The 16,984-nt window shown below is 53.4% G+C and overlaps 1 protein-coding gene across 11 annotated transcripts in view; it reads left to right on the forward strand.

The window, feature by feature from the left end:
* The window catches only part of SYT2 (synaptotagmin 2), a 188,308-nt gene that overhangs the window by 90,802 nt on the left and 80,522 nt on the right, over window positions 1–16,984 (forward strand). The window contains exon 2 of one of the 11 annotated variants that reach the window (XM_073319716.1): window positions 2,650–2,711. The exons of 9 other annotated variants lie outside the window; for them this stretch is intronic. The gene's annotated coding sequence lies outside the window, so the exon portion shown is untranslated. Of the gene's footprint in view, window positions 1–2,649; window positions 2,712–5,763; window positions 5,782–16,984 lie in introns of those variants that run through there. One more of the 11 variants, XM_073319722.1, reaches the window with a different exon arrangement.

The following is a 16,984-nucleotide window of genomic DNA, read 5'->3' on the forward strand; positions in this document are numbered from 1 at the left end:
TTTGCTCCTGACAAGCGCGTTGTCCTGACTGCTGCAGTCAGAGGCAGGGTGGAGCAGCCGGGCTGGGGATAAGGGACCCTGGACGTTTCCCTTGGGGGTGACCCCATAAGGTGGCAGGGGAGGAGCTTTGGGCCGGGACCCCCTCTCCGCCAGAAGCCGTTGACAGGCTGCTGCTGAGTATCCTTTGAACTGAAACAAAAACCACGTCCCCCTGCATCTTTCTGCCTCTCCCTGGCCCATCCCTGGCCCCCGTCGCTGCAGCCATGGGAGCACCTGGCGATCGCCAGTGCATTTTTCCTGGGAAGCCAGGCAGTGCCCTGGGCACCATTTTACACGTGAGGGGGGGCTGAGACCCAACGAGACTAAGGGTACATCTGCGCTGCAAGAAAACACGCATGGCAGCGAGTCTCAGAGCTGGGTTCCAGTCCCAGGGGGAATGTCTCTGCTGCTATTTTTAGTGCCATGGCATGAGCCCCAGTCTGTAGACCTGGCCCTGGGACTCATTGCCATGGGTTTTGGGGGGGTTTTTTTGTTTGTTTGTTTTGCAGCATAGACATACCCTCAAGAAACTTGACCAAGGTCACACAGTGAGTCTGTTGCAGAGTAGAGAATTGAGATCCGCTGGGTCCCAGGCTAGGGACGTAGCTACTGGGCCATCCTTTCTTTACAAGTTTTAACAAATCCAGCCTTTCAGGTCCCCAGAGATTCTTCCCCCCCCATGTTACAGATGGGAAAACTGAGGCACCGAAGGGCTTTGCCCAACATCTCAGAGCAACTCAGTATCCGAGACGGGAATAGTGCCGTCCCCTGATTTAACCACCAGGCCACACTCCTGCAGTGAGGCTTGTCTTCAGTTTATCTGACCCTCCCACACTTTTGGGCTCCTCTCCACCTATCTTCCCATCAGCCCCCATTCCTCCTTTGAAACCCCTGGACTCCCCCCACTATGATACCCCCACCCACAGCCTGTTACTCCTGCTGCAGCCCCACAGCCCCTGACCAGGCAACAGGAATCTCTAAGGGGGAAAGCAGCTCCCTCCTTTCCTGCTGGAGGGGCGAGCAGCGTGCCTGGCTGTGCCCAGCGCCCCAGAGCTCTCCTGCTGGGCTTCAGCACATCTGCCTGCAAAGCTGTTGGATCCCTCCAGTGTGCAGTCCCCCCTAGAGCACAGACAGTCCCAGCCCAGAAGGACCCAGCAGCCTCACAGTTAGTTCATGCTGATGGGTGGCAGCTAGGGCCAGAGAGAGGGTGGCAGGGAAGAGGGAGGTCGAGTGGAGTTCACTGTAGGGGTGTGACCTGATGGAGGGTGCAGTGGGGTCTCCATGTACTCAGTGCCCTTCAGTCACTGCCTCTTGCATTGTCCCATGTTCCATTTTAGCCTCCTTACCTCCACCTGCCCATCCCCTCCTTGGACCAGATTCTGATCTCCTTCACCCTGGTGTAAATCCAGAAAAACTGCCCTGGCTTCAGTGCAGTCACCTCTGGATTTATGCTGGGGTCGGTGAGATCCAGCCCCTCTCTCGGCTCCCACGTAATGCGATGCCCTTTGTTGGGGCATTAGTAGCAGAGTCGAACCTGGGACCGCGGACTGTGTAACCAGGAGCCTCCACCACCTGAGCTAAAAGAGCCCTCGCAGCTTGAAAGCTGTAGCAGACTCCTCAACCCTCATCTGGCCCGGCCACCACTAGGAAGGGAGACATCGTGAGCACCAAGGAAACATTGGTTATACTTATGACCTGGTGGATAGAGGACTGGACGGGGACTCAGGAGTCATAGCTATTCCCAGCTCTGCCCCCGACCTGCTGGGGGACCTTGAGCAAGTCACGTCACCGCCCCATGCCTCAGTTTCCCCAGATGTAAAGTGCGGATAATGATACTGACCTCCTTTGTAAAGCACTTTGAAATCTACTGATGAAAAGTGTTATATAAGAGCTAAGATTTAATTATATTACTATTAATTACAGCAATCATTTAAACGTATATCGCTCTGGCATCTTCCCCCTGGAAGATCCCAGCATGGTTCACCAGACCCTGGTGTCTGATACTCACAGCCAGTTTGTACCCTATTCCAGTATACAGCAGATCACATGATTCAAAACGAGGTATGCAGTGCTCTCCCTACATACTTTGAGCATCCTCTACTGACAAATGGATCACATCACTTACTACTGACATGCGGCCACCTCTGAGGTGGGACACGGCTCCTTTTCAACAGCACACTCCTCTACAGTTTGAGACAGGAAGTGAAGAAGAATCCAGTATTCCACTGAAACTGGGGGCAGAGGGCGGGGGGAAGTCCTTTTAGAACGTCAGCAGTGGGACACAGGCAAAGTGAGGTGAGTGGGGTGCAGTCTGAGAGGTGAGTTTGGGGGGTGAGGTGTCTTTGAGGTCCTGTGTCAGGGCTGGAGCCAGCCAAGCATGCTGGGTTATCAGGTATGTTTGGGGCAAGTGTCATTGGTCACTTTTTGTCAGTTGGAAAGGCAGAGGTTCAGGCATCTGGCTAAACATTGGGTGGGAATTTCACATTAAAATGTTTTTTCAACAGAAAATACAGTTTCCACAAAGTCAAAATTTTCTGCTGGCAAATTTCAATTTTGACAAAATTATTCAGTTGTCTGTTGGGAAAATCTGAACAAAATATTTTGTTTCAGGTCCGGTCAACCTGGTTGAAAGACTTTGGTTTGTCGAACTGAATCGAAACATTTAATTTCAGGTCAGTTTGATGTTAACCTGTGTTTGCCTGAGCTGCCATGATACTTTCTGAGAACTGCAGTTTGAGTGCCTCTTGTCTCCATTCTCCTTTATGGGTCAGGCTATCTAGCTAGACTACAACTCCCATGATGCACCACAATCTTGCCTTTAGTTGAACCGCGCGGTGCATCATGGAAGATGTAGTTCGAACAGGGATTCCTGCCCATAGAGGAGAATGGGAGCTTGAGGCATGCAAACTACAACTCCCATGAGTAGGGCCTTACCAAATTCACGGCCATGAAAAACATGCATGGACTGTGAAATCTGATCTTCTCTGTGAAACTGGTCTTCCATTTACTTTTCTCTTGTACTATACAGCTTTCACAGGGGAGACCAGTGTTTCTCAAATTAGGGGTCCTAATTCAAAAGAGTGGCGGGGTGGGGGGGGATGTTGTCGCAAGGGTTATTGTAGGGAGGGTCACAATATTGCCATCCTTACTTCTGCACTGCCTTCAGAGCTGGGAGGCCAGAGAGTGGCGGGTGCTGGCCAGGCACCCAGCTCTGAAGGCAGCACCCTGCCAACAGCAGCGCAGAAGTAGGAGTGGCAATACCATGCCGTTCCACCCTTACTTGTGCACTGCTGCCTTCAGAGCTGGGTCAGGACCCCTACAGTAACAACACCCTGAAATTTCAGATTTAAATATCTGAAATCGTGAAATTTATGATTTTTAAAATCCTATGACCATGAAATTGACAACAGTGGACTGTGAATTTGATAGGGTAATGCAGTCGCTTGGAGAGGGGATCATGACCCAGATGAATGTCAAACTAACCTGAAGCCAAATATTTCATTCTGGGAATGTTGAAACGTTTCCTTTTGATCAGAAAGGTCAAAATGTTTCATTTCATCATATCACCAAAAATGTTGATAGTTTGCTGAAATGTCAGAATTGTCCACGGGATGGGAATTCTAATTTTCCAGCAGATCTGCTGATAGATAACCCAGGCTGCAGTGGGGTTTGGGATCCACAGAGAGGACTGGGAAGTGCAATCAGGACTGCCCTCAGACACACTGGAAGGAGAGGCGTGAGTGTGCAGTCGTTTTTGCTGGGATTGGGTTCTGATACAGCACGGAAAGGGACTCAGGGCAGGATGGGCTCAGGTCTGCAGGGGAGGAGGCTTATTAGCATATTGGGTGGGCAGCGCACAGAGTGGGGAGAGAAGGTTAATGCGGAGCAGGCTCAGTCATGCACCAGGAGGGTGGCAAATATATGTGGCAGGCGGCATGTACTTAGATGGGTGGGTTCTAGCACACAATAAGAGGGCAGTCAGTGGGAGTGTGCTGGGGCTGTGGGTTCAAATCCTGTACTAAGTCTCTCAAGTGATTTTAAAGCCAGACATGCTGACCTGCAGCTGCAGTAAAGGGTCAGTTGGAAGCTTGACTAGTGATCAACTCTTTTTTCTCTGGCTGTCTCTGCAAAACAGTGGCTGTTCCGGTGTTTACAGCCTATTGCGGCTGCCCTCCTGGGGGGACGCGCAGCTGGTCATTAGAAGTCAGCCTCTGCTGGGCCGGTCTGCACCCCAGTGACCATGTCAGATTCTGTTTCATGGGGGCCATGCAGCTGAAGGATCTCCTAAGGTCACCAGAAGAGATGAGCTGGATATAAACACCCCCAGACTCTGAGCGTGGAGGAGGGACGGGTGGCTTTGGAACCTGGAGGTGGATTGGAATTTTGCTGCTGACTCCTGCTTTTGTAATGGACACAACAGAATGGTCTCCCCCCACCATCTGAATATATAGACCCAGATCTGGATCAGAATCCAAGTTTGTCTCTTAGCCCATGTCATGGAGTCCCCAGGTAATGCTCTGGAACTGCTCCCCATGAAGCCAGTCAGGACTCTGGGGCAGTCTCCTTTCTGTGAGCAGACTGTCTTCAGGACACACAGCTCACACAGCTTCCACCTTCCTGGGTCTGACCTCAGCATCCTCTGCCCCTCCATACGCTTCCCCCAGCGAGTCCACCCAGGCGGGGTCCTGGGGAAGCCAGAGGGTCCTGCCCCCCAACTTCGCAGTCAGACGTGACTCTCAGCCAGCCAGTAAAACAGAGTTTATTAGATGACAGGAACATGGTCTAACACGGAGCTTGTAGGTGCAGAGAACAGGACCCCTCAGCTCGGTCCATTTTGGGGGGCAGTGAGCCAGACAACCACATCTGCACTTCACTCCATGTCCCAGCCAGCCCCAAACTGAAACTCCCTCCAGCCCTTCCTCCTCTGGGCTTTGTTCCTTTCCGGGGCCAGGAGGTCACGTCATTCCTTTGTTCTCCAGCCCTTTAGCTCTCACCTTGCAGGGGGGAAGGGCCAGGCCATCAGTTGCCAGACCCCTGCACACACCTGCCCTCTAGGGCTTTGCAATGATCATACACCCTTACCCCACCACCTAGATACTTAAGAACTGCCTAGGGGAAACTGAGGCACCCCCACAATATTCAGAGGAAACATTAAGAACAGTCCCACTTCATCACTGCCCACCTGGTACTTTGCAGTACTTAATAACATGAGCGAGAAGTGCAGGCGGTATACAGTATCTGGATTACACTGAGAAATCCTCAGCTGGAGTGAATTTAGAGCAAGCCAAACACTCACACCCTGCTTAGAGCTAAATAGCCATCACGACTGCTTCATCCAGGACGCTGCAGAGGGGGCTCGCCAGGGACTGAGCAGACCTAGCAAAGGGCAGGCGCCACCCCACGCAGCTCAAGCCTCAAACCGAGAGTCAGGAACCACAGGGAAATCTTTGAGCTAAGATCCCTTTGCAATGGAGGTATAACGGCAATATGACAGTGACCCAGAAAGAGATTCTGATCTCTTACATGTGCTTCCAGCTGCAGTCTGAGCCAGAACTTAGCACTTCTGTAGCTCTTAATCTGTTCATGAAAGTGCTCGATAAACCTTCACTTACCCTCACAGCCCCCCGCCCCGGGAGGTAGGTAAGTATCACTGTCTCTGTTTTGCTGTGCAGGAAACTGAGGCACAGAGAGAAGTGACTGGTCGTCAGGTTACACCATGACACTCAGGAGAAGAATTCTCAGGTCTGTTGTTTAAACCACTAGACCCAACTGCCTCTTGAGAACTCCTCCCCTGCATCCCAGACTTCAGGTCAAACCAGAGCCAAACATTCTGGAGTTTCTTGGGTTAATTTCTCCCTCCCAGGCGGTTATTTCTCATCTTTGTTGCATGTCTTTGCACTGTTGTCGTTTCAGCCAAGAGCGCATAGCCTGACCCGCAACGAAAAGGGAGCTCAGAAGCAGAATATTGCACAAATCTCAGGAGATTCTAGCCTGGTCTCCCAAGATTTCCAAGCCAGCTTCGCGAGACAAGGCGTTGGGACGAGTTGTGAGTTTAGGGGAAAGCCTGTCAAATCATGGGGAAGGATTGGCTGGCATTAATCAATCTGGCCCGTGGGGCAGCGGATGCAGGTGAATGCTCACCTGAGTTCAGGTCAGAACGTCCACTGACATCAGCGGAATGTTGCCCTAAAGATCAAAGTGGGAATCTGGCCTCTATGTAGTAACTAAATCTTTAGGGTCTCATCCCATTCCCATTCAAATCAATGGCAAAATCCCCATTGATTCAATGGGGCAGGACCACGTCCTTCATTCTCATAACTATTTGTTACTCACATCCGTCGTCACTCAGTGGGGGAAAAGTCTCGGCACTATCACTGTCCTTGCTCTTTGTTTCTCTTCTTTCTCTGTCCTCCACCTCGTCTCCTGCGTTATGTCCCGTCTTCTGAATTCCCTGCCCTGCGGCACCTCCCACTCACGGGCAGCAACTTAATATGAATGACGACATTTAAAGTATCACCATTAGAACTGGGTGAGGGGGTTTTGGTCCAAGCATTGTTTTCAATGAGAAGAGCTTTTTGGCAGACAATTTTCATTCTTCTTCGAGTGATTGCTCATGTCGATTCCAAGTAGGAGTGTGCGTGCCGTGTGCACAGTCACCAGAAGGTTTTCCCCCTAGCGGTACCCATAGGGTCGGCCGTGGAGCCCCCTAGAGTCGCGCCTTCATGGTGGTGTACGTAGGTCCCCGCCAACCCGCTGTCTCTTCAGTTCCTTCTTACCGCCAGTCACGGTCGTTGGAGCTTCTCTCTTGCGAAAAGCAAACGATCCCCTTGTGGACTTTCTTCCAGTGTTATCTGTAAATAGTTAAAATCTTACAGTTAGTGTAAATAGTGTAGTTAGTTTAGATAAGTTTCAGTTGGGGTCCCCCACCCACCCATCACGTTTCCCCTCCCCGGGGTCTGGGGCATGCCTGGGTCTCAGGGGTTCAAACCGTGTGGGTCCTGTCTGAAGCCCATGCCAAAGGGAGACCCACACGACTCCTGTCTGAAGTGCTTGGGACAGGCACGTCACACAGATAAGTGCAAAATGTGCAGAGGCTTCAAACCAAGGACCAAAGCAGAGAGGGACTTTAGGCTGAAACTGCTCCTTATGGAATCAGCTCTTTGTCCTCAGCCGGGCCAGGCGGCGTCCGCCCCCAAGCCCAGCACTTTGCTGTGGAGCACGCCGGCCTCGGTAAGGGAGGCCGTGGCACCGAGAAAGGACTCGGGCTCTAAGGAGCCTCGGCACCGCTATTCCCCAGTGCTGAAGACTCCTTCCGGTGCGAGTGCCTGGCACCGCTCCCATTTGCCGGTGCCACACAAGAAGAAGAGGACAGACTGAGTGCGCTCTCCCACGAAGTAGTGAATTGAGCAGGCACAGGCGGGCTGTGTCCTGCATCGGGAAACGCTGCTCCCGCTCCAACTCTGCCGGAACGGTTGACTCCGGCCTCATGGGGAGATCCAGCACGCCCGGTTCTCGTGGATTCCCCGGGGCGGGAGTGTCGGGAGGAGGGCATAGACCTTCCTTCTACGCTGGACACCTTTGAGGTGGCTATGGACCTTATCGCAACGACGGCGCAGTCCCCTGCGAGGACATCGGCACTGCAGAGAAGCACCGTGCCCTCGAGAGGCAAGTCGGCAATGAGGCGGCACCGCTCGCCCTCACCTCAGCGCCACTCCCCAGCACTGTCTCGGTCTGCTCCGCCCTGGCCGCCAAAGTCGGCATATTCAGTGGACTTGGAGGTGGAGCAGTACACCTCTGGGCGGAGCTGGCATCGCTCCAGGCACCGCTCGAGACAAGAAGGGCAGCTGCTCCCCGTGATGTCCTGGCCTCTGCAGTGGCAGGTGCCGGTTCAATGGCCCTACTGGACACCATGGGCCTACCATCCAGCCCAAGGGCTGGGGTCCAGATCCCTGTTGGTGGCTTCGGAGGCTTGGGTCCCTCCATCATCGACTTCGGTAGCCAGGAACCTGTGTGAGGGCAGGAGATGGGCACGGAGGTCGGCACCGGAACCAAGACAGGTGCGAGCCCGGGAACCAGCACCGTCCCCAGCACCACACAACATGTCTTGATGCAGGAGGATCGCTGCGAACCAGGGGGCAGAAAGACGCGTTGCCCCTGCGGGCATCCTCCACAGATGAAGCAGTGGCAGGCACTTCCACCATACTGCCTGCCATGCACACCAAGGCACACCAGGAGCTGCCCAGGAGGGTGGCTCAAAACCTAAACATGCAGGCGGAGGAGGTCTCGGAGGAGACGGACCCTATGGTGGACATTCTGGTCCCTGAGGGCCCTGCGAGGATGGTTTTGCCCCTCATTAAAACTATTTGGCACACTATTAAGGTGCTGTGGCAAACACCCACCTCTCTTCTCCCCACAGCAAAAGGGGTAGAGAGGAAATAATTTGTGCCATCCAAAGGGTATGAGCACATGTTTACTCACCCTCACCCAGGTATTCTGGCCAACCAGAAAGAAAGACAGGGACAGCCAGGGCCGACCCCTACGTCCAAGAGTAAAGAATCTGGATTTCTTGGGTAGGAAGGTGTGTTCTACCGGGGGGCTCCAGCTTCACATAGGCGACCAGCCAGCAGTCCTGAACCACAATAGCTACAATTCCTGGAACACATTGTCCAAGTTCCAGGAACTGCTACCAGTGGACTCCTGCTCTGAATTTGTGGCTGTCCTGGAGGTGGGACTCGGCGGACTCAGCGACTCGGACGACAGAAGTCCAAAACACCATCCAGGACTTGCCTTTTGACTGGTCAGGACTCTTTTCAGAGCACTCAGATACTGAGTTCCACAGCCTGAAGGACTCGCGGGCAAACCTTAAGTCCCTGGGGCTTCATACGCCAGCCCCCCAGAGAAAGCCCTTCAAGCCACAACCTGCCCCTCGCTTCTACTCAGCTCCTCCCAGGCAGGACTATAACAGGAAGCGGAGCAGGAGTAACAGGAGGTGGCCCTCTCAGTCCTCCTCTAGTCAGGGTCAGGGCGCAGTAAAGCAACCCTCAGTCTCTAAGCCAAACTTTTGCAGGTGCGCCTGGAGGCGATGCACCAGTCCAAATCCTGGATCCTTCCCCTCCCTTTGTGAATCATCTATCCCATTTCTACCATGCCTGGGCTCAAATCAGCTCAGACTGATGGGTCTTGAGAATGGTAGAACTGGGATATGCTCTCCAATTCTGTTCCCTCCTGTCTTCCCTCCCACCCTCCCCATCCCTATTCAGGGACCCTTCTCATGAGCAACTTCTAGTGCAGGGAGGTGCAAATGCTCCGACAACTCGGGCAGTAGAGGAGGTTCCTCTGGAGTTCGGGGCAGGGGGTTCTACTCCCAGTATTTCCTCGTCCCCAAGGCCAAGGGTAGGCTCGGGGCTATTTTAGACCTGCGAAACCTAAACAGATTCATGAAGAAGTTAAAGTTCCGCATGGTCTGCCTGGTTTCCATGGTTCCCTCCCTGGATCCGGGGGCCTGTACACGGCCCTCGACTTGAAGGACGTGTACTTTCATGTGTCCATAATTCCATCCCACAGACGGTTTCTCCGTTTCGTGGTCAGCAACACCCAATATCAGTTCACGGCCCTTCCCTTCGGCCTCTCGACGGCCCCTCAGGTGTTCACCAAGTGCATGGCGGTCGTGGCAGCCTTCCTGTGGAAGCAGCATGTGCAAGTATTCCCATACCTAGATGACTGACTAACCAAGGGCCACTCCCAGGCCCAAGTGGAGAACCATGTGAGCCTGGTGCGGACAACCTTCCGTGGGCTTGGCCTCATTCTGAACATGGTGAAGTCGACCATAACCCCCACTCAAAGGATAGAGTTCATTGGTGCCCTCCTGGACTGCAGACGGGCCAGAGCATTCCTCCCGGAATCTCGCTTCCCCGCCATGGGCGCCATCATAGAGGATCTCAGAAGATTCCCCACCACTGTGGTGCAGAATTGCCTGAAACTGGTCGGACATATGGCTGCTTGCACGTATGTGGTACAGCACGCCAGGCTGCGGCTCCGTCCCCGTCAGGCTTGGCTAGCCTGGGTATAGAGGCTGAAACGAGACCACCTAGACAGACTGGTCACACTCACTCCTCCAGTCCTTGAGTCCCTCTGGTGGTGGCTCGACCTGCAAGCAGTCTGTGCAGGAATACTCTTCTCCAGACCTCAGCCATCGCTGTCCCTAGTCACAGATGCTTCAGCAATGAGAAGAGGGGCGCACCTAGGCACACTCAGGACTCAAAGTCTTTGGTCCCAGGCAGAACTTTCGCTGCGCATCAACGTCAGGGAGTTGTATGCGGTTTGCCTGGCTTGCCAGATGTTCCAAACCCATCCATGGGGCAGATGTGAATCGGTATCAGCAGACAATACCACAGCGATGTTCTGTATGCACAGACAGGGTGGTGCTCGCTCCTCTCCCTGTGTCAGGAAGCCCTGAAGCTGTGAGGCTTCTGCATCGCCCACTCGATACACTTGGAGGCATTGAACCTTCTGGGCTTGCCGAACGAACTGGCCAGTCACCTCAGCAGCTCCTTTCACGACCATGAGGGGTCTCTCCGCCTGGATGTCACCATCGACATTTTCCAAAGGTGGGGATCTCCCAGATAGACCTGTTCATGGCACGGCGGAACAGGACGTGTCAGCCGTTCCGCTCCTTCCTGAATCACAGCCCGGACTCGCTCGCGGACGCCTTTCTCCTTCCTTGGAAGAGGCACCTGCTGTCCACATTCCTGCCTTTCCCGCTCCTCCACAAGGTCCTCCTCAAGGTCCAATGAGAGGAAGCATCAATAATCTGGATATCACCAGCGTGGCCATGTCAGCACTGGTTCACCACACTGCTGGACCTCTCGGTGGACAGCTCAGCCCATGGTCCCGGACTTCATGACACAGGACCACGGCCGCCTCCAGCATCCCAGTCTAGAGTCTCTCCACCTCATAGTATGGAAACTCCATGGCTAAACCTGTTGGAGCCCGCATGCACTGACTCGGATAGGGAGGTTCTCAGCAGCAGAAAGCCATCCACTTGAGCCACTTATCTGGCTAAGTGGAAGAGGTTTTTTATTTGGTCTGTGCAGAAGGGCACTCTTCCATTGCGGTCATCAATTCCCTTCATCCTGGACTATTTACTTCACCTAAAACAGCACGGCGTGGCGGTACCATCGATAAAGATGCACTATTTCAGCTTTCCATCCCGGCTCAGCTGGACAGTCAGCATTCGCTAACCCCATGGTTGGCTGCCTCCTCAAAGGGCTACATAAACTGTACCTGCAAGTAAGGCAGCCGATTCCCCCATGGGATCTCAACCTGCTGCTCTCGAGGCTGATGGGCCCTCCCTTCGAGCCTCTAGCAACATGCTGTCTACTTTGCCTTTCTTGGAAGGTGGCATCCTAGTGGCTATAACATCAGCGAGGATGTCTGAGCTCAAGGCCTTGATATCCGAGCCCCCTTATACTGTGTTTTATAAAGACAAGGTGCAGTTGCGGCCACACCCAGCTTTCCTCCCCAAGGTAGTTTGGAATTTCACGTAAATCAGGCCACTTTTCTTCCAGTGTTCTTCCCTAAGCTCCATTCCTTAGATGTCAGATGAGCGTTAGACTTTTACACTGAGTGGACAAAGCCGTTTCAGAAATCGACACAGCTCTTCATTGTGATTGTTGAGAGGATGAAGGGGCTCCTGGTGTCGTCCCAAAGGCTCTCTTAATGGATCACGGCTTGTATCAGGGCATGCTACAACCTAGCAAAGATACCGGCCCCAGCATTAATGGCTCACTCCACAAGAGCACAAGCTTCGTCTACAGCGTTCCTGATGCCAGTTCCTATTCAAGACATCTGCAAGGTGGTGGCACGTTTGTCTATTCACACCTTTATGTCGTACAGGCTAGAGATGATGCTGCGTTTGGCAGAGCAGTCCTGCAGTCTGCGACTTGGTGAACTCCAGCCCCGCCTCCTAGGGGCTGCTTGGGAGTCACCTACTTGGAACTGACGTGAGAAATCACTCGAGGAAGGAAAAACGGTTACCTGACTTTCGTCACTCTTGTTCTTCGAGATGTGTAGCTCACGTCCATTCCAAGACCCACCCGCCTCCCCGCTAGCGGAGTATCCACCAAGAAGGAAGTGAAGAGGCAGTGGGCTGGCAGGGGCCTATATACACCTCCATGGGGGGTCCACAGCCGACCTGACGGGTGAGGCCAGGGGAAAAACCTTCCGACGACTGTGCGCACGGCACGCACACACCTGCTTGGCATGGACATGAGCAACCCATCTCGAAGAACAACAGTTACGAAAGGCAGGTGTCACGGAGTCCCCGGGTGATGCTCTGGAACTGCTCCCCATGAAGCCAGTCAGGACTCTGGGGCAGTCGCCTTCCTGTGAGCAGCCTGTCTTCGGGACACAAAGCTTCCACGGCTTCCACCTTCCTGGGTCTGACCTCGGAGCATTCAGCATCCTCTGCCCCTCCGTGCGCTCCCCCCAGCAAGTCCGCTCAGGCAGGGCTCCTGGGGAAGCCAGAGGGTCCTGCACCCCAACTTCGCAGTCAGACGTGACTCTCAGCCAGCCAGTAAAACAGAGGTTTATTAAACGACAGGAACATGGTCTAACACAGAGCTTGTAGGTGCAGAGAACGGGACCCCTCAGCTGGATCCATTTTGGGGGCAGTGAGCCAGACAACTACGTCTGCCCTTCACTCCATGTCCCCAGCCAGCCCCAAACTGAAACTCCCTCCAGCCCCTCCTCCTCTGGGCTTTGTCCCTTTCCCGAGCCAGAGGTCACCTGATCCCTTTGTTCTCCAACCCTTTAGCTCTCACCTTGCAGGGGGGAAGGGTCCAGGCCATCAGTTGCCAGGAAACAGGGTGTCGGCCATTCTCTGTGTCCAGACCCCTGCACACACCTGCCCTCTAGGGCTCTGCAATGATCATACACCCTTACCCCACCACCTAGATACTTAAGAACTGCCTAGGGGAAACTGAGGCACCCCCAAAATATTCAGAGGAAACATTAAGAACAGTCCCACTTCGTCACAGCAGGTAACCAGGTTTTTTGTTGAAACTTTTCAAGTTTTTCATGGAAAAAACGTTTTTTATAGTAATTTTCAGTAGAACTGAAATGAATGATTTTTTTTTTCTCATTTGATTTTTGATTAAAAAGAATCAGTTGTTGAAAACGGAAAATTTTCACTGAAAGCCACAAGTTTTTGCTGAGAAATGGTCTTTGACAACTGAAAACCTGTAGACGTCAGAGTCCACACCCAGTAAGATTAAAGGGTTGGAGGTCAGGAGAGTTTTCACGCCTCGGTCATCAACGCAAGCTGATGCCACGGCCTGCTACGTTCAGGTCACATCAAAGCGCTTTTTTGCACCCGCGAGAGCTAATACTTACATTTCGATGAAAGCTGAGATTCTGTCCGATCTGAAAATGCCTTTGGGGACGGCCGTGAAAATACATCAGGCCAGCCAGGTTTTTGTCTGTGCTGGTTCAGTGTGATGAAAGCTTCTCTCCAAGTCCCGGGGAGATCATCACTCACTGGGCACATGGGGTTGTGTGTTTCATTGCAGCCCAAAGGGGCTTCAGTTCAGTTTGATCAGACAAGTGTCATCAAAGGGCAGAAGTACAAGAGACAGCCCCTGTGGGAGAGGGAGGGGAGCCCTGCCCTCACTTCCAAAGCAAGGCTGTCCGGGATGGAAAACACGTTCCTTCTGTCCCAGGCTGGCATGTGGAACAAGAAAGCAGCTGCCCCCACGTCCGGGCCTCACTCCCACAGCCCCACGCAGTGACGCCTGCAAGAACCCTGCATGAGTTCCCTTTGGTGTCTCTTTAAATGCACGCGCCAGAGGGGGAAGAACAGTGCAAAGCTGGGAACTAAACCTGGGTCTCCCCAACTACTGCCATAAGCATTGCACCGGGCTTCTTCCCCATCAAGGGTATGTATCTGAAGAGACGCCCAAGGGAGCTCCTCTGAGACGGGTCTACGGGAGTTAGGCACCTAAATACCGTTTAGGATCTGGGCCTTAGTCTTTCTGGGCCTGAGTTTCTCTCCTGTACAACAGGGACAATAGCACTGCCCTGCCTCACGGTGTGGGGGAGAGAGTTGTGGCTAAATATGGTAACGACTGTGAGATGCTCAGATACTGTGATAACGGGAGCCAGACAAGCGCCTTCACAGATGCACCTGTGAAATTCTCTCTCACCTCTGTGCATCACATTTAACAGCTTGAGTTCTCCTGCAGGGGCCCGACAGGGGTAGGCACGAGACCTACCCCTCTGCTCGCAGTAGCCAGAAACACTGGCCAGTTGAAGTCACTCTTGGGGCAGGAGGGGTGCGATGTAGAAATACGGCCAAGGGTCTGTCAGATGAAGCTTTACAAGCCTGGAAACTTTGGTGAAATAAGTGTTCCTAATGACCAAGGCATGGGAAGTTGGGGCCCAGAGCAGGGGTGCTCATTTGGTCTGCTGTTGTGGCAACATAAGTTGGAGGGTGGCTCCCAAGTCCTTGGGCAACGCTGGCCTGGTTTGAAGTGGTGCTGAGTGCCAGCAACTGCTTTTGACTCCCATGGTAGGGCTGGGGGCTCAGCACCTGAGAATCAGCCCCCTCTTGGCCAGCTTCTCAAAAATGCTCAGCACCTGCAATTTTGCATCCATATCCCAAACTTGCTGCATGGCCTGATGTGAGCAGCAGGCTGTGCTGCTTGGGGAGGTGGGGAGGGAGGGCTGCAGGTTAGCATTGGCAGAGCTGAGCATGGCGAACCAAGGAGGGCACAGAAGCACTTAAGCATAGGCCAGGTGCTGGTCCTTGGCATGGGTCGAATTTCACTCCAAATAAGCCGTTTCCATTAATGCTGCTACCAGGAAACCCATTTGCTAGAATATCTGCGGGACGCAAACAGATGCTGGGCATGAATGCAGGGAAACCAGTGTGCCCAGGGCGCTTGGCAGTGCCCAGCTCACCAATCCAAAGCCTTTCCTGAGAGCCCTCTGGCTGCTGCCTTTAGTTTGTTCTCAGCCAGACCCTGCTCATGACACTCCCTGAAAGTCTCTGCCGGCTCCAGCAGCAGGGAAAGGGAGCCGAACCTGCCCATTTGGCAGCAGCTGCTGCGAGAGGAGTGGAGGGGTGGAGCTAGACCCACTAATTCTCTGCAGAGCCTCAAGCTCTTTTATGGAGGGGTTAAAGCCCTTTCCAGGGTCCCCATTACACAGGCTTCTGCCCAGCATGACTTGTGGAGAGTGGCCCCAGCATCCGGTCCTTCACTGGGTGGAGAAGGATGGTCTTTTGGCTAATGCACAGGACAGAACAACAAGGAGGTATGGCTCTGTTGCTGACTCGCGGTGTGACCTTGGGCAAGTTATTTCGCCTCTCTGTGCCTCAGTTTCCCCACTGTTACAATGATACCTCCCTCCTGGGTTGGGTGAGGGGTGCGTGAGCTTGGATTAATTCATGCTTGCTTTGAGACCTTTGCGTGGGAGAAGCTAGCAAAGAGCAAAGAAGGGTGGGCGCATCCCAGCCAGGGCTTCTCTCGGCCAGTGTCAGGCATTAGCTGTGCTGTGAACAGGGAGGCTACATTAGCCCCAGCCACGTGGTGGGCCGAACACCTTTGGTCTGTTCGCTCCCTTGAATGAAGCTAAGCTCAACTCAGCTGGAACCGGCTCTCAGAGCAGCGTTGCTTCATACCCTGGGCTCTTGCCCTGCACCCATCTGGCTGGAGGAAATGAATTCTTTCACAGCTGAAAGGAGCGTGACAAAGAAGCTTAACCCCGACTCTTAACCGGGGCTGGTGGACATGGGACAAGCCTTTCTGCAGTTCAGCTGAAATGTCACGCATCCTGCTGGGCTGTCACCGTGGCTTGCGATGGCTGCTCGGAGCAGGCAGCCTGGTGCCGCCCTCGCTGCCCCTCCTGCTGGATCCAAGGAGCAGCCAGGAGAGGAAGGCTGCAGCAATGGAGATGGTGGGGACACAAGATAAGGGTCTACGGCACCCCCAGTCTGACAGGCCCCAGGAACACTCCGGCACTCACAGCCGCCGAGTTTTGTGCATCTCCACGCCCTGCCCCTCTAGTGTTTGGGGCAGGGTGTATGGTCATGTGAATTTCATTCACAAAGATGCAAATTAGTTCATTAAATGCAACATCACATGCAGAGCTGCCCAAAACGTGACAGCCATGAACCTAAGATCCAGCTTGACTGTCTGCTCAGCGGTGGGCACAGCACCGGTTTGTCAGCCCCTGCATCTGCTTCCCTCTGTTCCTAGCACAAGGTACTTTTGGGCACTGGACACTAGTAGCCAGAGCTGGATTCGGACAGGGACACTGGAGTTCATTTCTCTGTCAGTTACATACTTGCTCAGCTAAACTGTTTGCAGTGTTGCTGGTGGTTAGAGCAAAGGATTAGGAACCCCAGGACTCCTGGGTTCTAGTCCCAGCTCTGTGAGGCAGTATCTTCTAGTGGTTAGGTCAAAAGACTAGGAGCCAGGACTCCTGGGTTCTATTCTGTCACTGACTTGACATGTGATGTTGGGCAAGTCACTTCTCTTCCCGAGGCCTCTGTTTGTTTCTCAGTCAGTTTCTTGCAGGGGTGTTGAGAGAATTAATGGGTGTTTGCAAAGTGCTTTGAGATCCCCATAGGATGCAAGGCTGTGTGTGATTTCTTTATTAAGTGCTGTTGCTGAACTCAGCTGGAACAAATCCACCAGGGATTTGGGATCTGTATAGAGCAATCTTAACATGAAGGAATGCAGATCCAGCTGGGGCTGTTTGGAGGCAAGGAGGCTATGTGGAGCTGCGGTGCAGTAGGGTCTAATAACCACTGCTGTGCAGGTGAGATTTCTGTCTCGGTATTAGGGGATGTTCTCAACCTCTCTCTCACCCACCCCAACTTGGCTAGGATGGCTCTTCCCTCCCAGTCAATGCGGTTTGGGCTCCTCAGGTTGGAGTCTCTCCT

The sequence above is a fragment of the Lepidochelys kempii genome, chromosome 21 (assembly GCF_965140265.1).
Source record: "Lepidochelys kempii isolate rLepKem1 chromosome 21, rLepKem1.hap2, whole genome shotgun sequence".
Taxonomy (NCBI): Eukaryota; Metazoa; Chordata; order Testudines; family Cheloniidae; genus Lepidochelys; species Lepidochelys kempii.